The sequence below is a fragment of the Drosophila melanogaster genome, chromosome Y (assembly GCF_000001215.4).
Source record: "Drosophila melanogaster chromosome Y".
Taxonomy (NCBI): domain Eukaryota; kingdom Metazoa; phylum Arthropoda; class Insecta; order Diptera; family Drosophilidae; genus Drosophila; species Drosophila melanogaster.
Window position 1 is genome coordinate 3,377,085 of NC_024512.1, and position 4,324 is coordinate 3,381,408.

Here is a 4,324-nt window from a genome sequence, read left to right on the forward strand (position 1 = left end):
GAATTCATTCTGTCTCCGTACCTCCACCAGCAAAGTTATAAAGCTGATCCTGAAACGACACACAGAAAATCAACCAGGACATAGAAGATGAATCGGAAGATCGATGTGAAAAGGATTAGCGCGGAAGAAACATGATGAATCTAAGGCGACTCACTGTAGCAATATATGCACACTGTCACTTAACTGAATTTTCTTGCCGCGCGTTCCTTTTGAAATATCCCTTCTCCGCTGCAATCTTCACAATGCTGCTGCCTCCACGTCGATCAGGACACTTTGCTGCTCTCATAAACTTCCAGCTTGACGAGCGCCAACAGCGAGTTGACGCTAAAACCTAAAAACAAACAATTAACAACAAATTAAATACTAATAAATAAAATAAAATCAAACAAAACACTTACCTCACTGACAGCAGCCAATTGCGGACCCACATTCAACGCAGCAGGAGACAGGCCCGCAAACGCAAATTTTAGCGATTTTTAATACAACAAATTGACAATTTTAGAATGCCGTCTCCATCTCCTGATTCCACTGCCCTTATTAGGATCATTAGCGCGGAGCTGACGCTCAAAATCTATATTTCTCGTCAGTACCGTATCTTCAACGAATTTTCCGATAACCAGCAATGAAAGGAAAATTAATAAGAATGCGATACAAAAATTAATTAATGACATATAGATAATAGCATACCGGACAGACAAAGTAGCAGATGCCAATAGGCGGCTCCATCCTGCTGACGACAAACACGCAACTCCTTCTTCCAAGACTACAATTGCTGAAACAAGGGAACACAAGCTAATACTGGGAAATATAAATTTAAAATATAATACTTATCTAATTGCCACCTCGATAATTCCGAAATCGCGGCATCCCAGCTGCGACGGCACAGAAATATAGGTCCTCCAAATTAGCTCTTACAAACGTTCCAGAAAAATAAAAATGAATGCAATCATAAAAATAAACATAATACTTACCTCCAGATTAGCTTCCATTATAAGCAATGCGCAGAAAAACAAATATTACAAAAGGAAATAGCACGCGTTTCTTCTGCTTCGTTTCCGCTTAAGAGAAGAGAGACCATTTCCCCTAAATGCCATTGACACTGGCAAACGCGAGTAACTACGGGAGAAATACTGAAATAAATTTAAATTTGAACAATTCTAGTATTTCTGGCCGATAGGTAGCTGGCGGTAAAAAAGATAACAGCCGATAAGGCCGCCAAAAAAGGCGATCATCCGCCGTGCCTTTGAGCTATCGAAAAAGCCCGCCTATGCGCCTAGCCCAAATTTGCAAGTCAGTTGAGATTATAAAACCAACAGAGGCGGGCGCGCAACAGTAGCTAAAAGTGAAGCCAGCAGCAACAACAACAACTAATGGACGGACAGAACGTGAACCAAAGCGGAGGATGGGAATCGGTTTTATCCATCTCATCTGACTATGGTAACTGCTCATCCCCGCCGCCATCAGCTATAGTCTTATCGCTGGATACCAAGTCATCGTTTAACTCTACTCTAAAATTACTTACCAAAACTATTTTCACCTATTCCATAAGCTAATTCCTAAGTAATGTAATATTTAAATTTAAATTCCACACTCGCACCATGGCGGGCAAAACTGCCGCCAAGCATCCAGCGCCCGCAAGTCCCAGCCAAAGTACAACAACTACTTACCACCAATGTCTCCAGAGGCTTCCAGTGACTCGGTGCTTCCGTCCTTCTGGCGGGGGTACCATAATTATAAATTGTAAACATACAATACAATGATAATGATAATGTTACCAGTCCTAATTACTGTCAGAAGCCTAAGTTTACAATATACTAACTACTTTTATATTAATACTAACTATGTCCAACCCCCAAACTCACCACATGCAATGTTAAATTCTAAAATGCCAATTATTGTACCTATGTATTACAAACATTGTAATCAAAGGCAAAATAAATTGTGGATGCGGAACAGAATTCATTCTGTCTCCGTACCTCCACCAGCAAAGTTATAAAGCTGATCCTGAAACGACACACAGAAAATCAACCAGGACATAGAAGATGAATCGGAAGATCGATGTGAAAAGGATTAGCGCGGAAGAAACATGATGAATCTAAGGCGACTCACTGTAGCAATATATGCACACTGTCACTTAACTGAATTTTCTTGCCGCGCGTTCCTTTTGAAATATCCCTTCTCCGCTGCAATCTTCACAATGCTGCTGCCTCCACGTCGATCAGGACACTTTGCTGCTCTCATAAACTTCCAGCTTGACGAGCGCCAACAGCGAGTTGACGCTAAAACCTAAAAACAAACAATTAACAACAAATTAAATACTAATAAATAAAATAAAATCAAACAAAACACTTACCTCACTGACAGCAAGCCAATTGCTGACCCACATTCAACAGACAACAGGAGACAGGCCCCGCAAACGCAAAACAAAATCGCCAATTTTTGCGATTTTAAATACAACAAATTGACAATTTTAGAATGCCGTCTCCATCTCCTGATTCCACTGCCCTTATTAGGATCATTAGCGCGGAGCTGACGCTCAAAATCTATTTTTCTCGTCAGTACCGTATCTTCAACGAATTTTCCGATAACCAGCAATGAAAGGATAATTAATAAGAATGCGATACAAAAATTAATTAATGACATATAGATAATAGCATACCGGACAGACAAAGTAGCAGATGCCAATAGGCGGCTCCATCCTGCTGACGACAAACACGCAACTCCTTCTTCCAAGACCACAATTGCTGAAACAAGGGAACACAAGCTAATACTGGGAAATATAAATTTAAAATATAATACTTATCTAATTGCCACCTCGATAATTCCGAAATCGCGGCATCCCAGCTGCGACGGCACAGAAATATAGGTCCTGCAAATTAGCTCTTACAAACGTTCCAGAAAAATAAAAATGAATGCAATCATAAAAATAAACATAATACTTACCTCCAGATTAGCTTCCATTATAAGCAATGCGCAGAAAAACAAATATTACAATAGGAAATAGCACGCGTTTCTTCTGCTTCGTTTCCGCTTAAGAGAAGAGAGACCATTTTCCCTAAATGCCATTGACACTGGCAAACGCGAGTAACTACGGGAGAAATACTGAAATAAATTTAAATTTGAACAATTCTAGTATTTCTGGCCGATAGGTAGCTGGCGGTAAAAAAGATAACAGCCGATAAGGCCGCCAAAAAAGGCGATCATCCGCCGTGCCTTTGAGCTATCGAAAAAGCCCGCCTATGCGCCTAGCCCAAATTTGCAAGTCAGTTGAGATTATAAAACCAACAGAGGCGGGCGCGCAACAGTAGCTAAAAGTGAAGCCAGCAGCAACAACAATAACTAATGGACGGACAGAACGTGAACCAAAGCGGAGGATGGGAATCGGTTTTATCCATCTCATCTGACTATGGTAACTGCTCATCCCCGCCGCCATCAGCTATAGTCTTATCGCTGGATACAAAGTCATCGTTTAACTCTACTCTAAAATTACTTACCAAAACTATTTTCACCTATTCCATAAGCTAATTCCTAAGTAATGTAATATTTAAATTTAAATTCCACACTCGAACCATGGCGCGCAAAACTGCCGCCAAGCATCCAGCGCCCGCAAGCCCCAGCCAAAGTACAACAACTACTTAACTGCAATGTCTCCAGAGGCTTCCAGTGACTCGGTGCTTCCGTCCTTCTGGCGGGGGTACCTCAATTATAAATTGTAAGCATACAATACAATATGATAATGTTACCAGTCCAAATTACTGTCAAAAGCCTAAGTTTACAATATACTAACTACTTTTATATTAATACTAACTATGTCCAACCCCCAAACTCACCACATGCAATGTTAAATTCTAAAATGCCAATTATTGTACCTATGTATTACAAACATTGTAATCAAAGGCAAAATAAATTGTGGATGCGGAACAGAATTCATTCTGTCTCCGTACCTCCACCAGCAAAGTTATAAAGCTGATCCTGAAACGACACACAGAAAATCAACCAGGACATAGAAGATGAATCGGAAGATCGATGTGAAAAGGATTAGCGCGGAAGAAACATGATGAATCTAAGGCGACTCACTGTAGCAATATATGCACACTGTCACTTAACTGAATTTTCTTGCCGCGCGTTCCTTTTGAAATATCCCTTCTCCGCTGCAATCTTCACAATGCTGCTGCCTCCACGTCGATCAGGACACTTTGCTGCTCTCATAAACTTCCAGCTTGACGAGCGCCAACAGCGAGTTGACGCTAAAACCTAAAAACAAACAATTAACAACAAATTAAATACTAATAAATAAAATAAAATCAAACAAAACACTTACCTC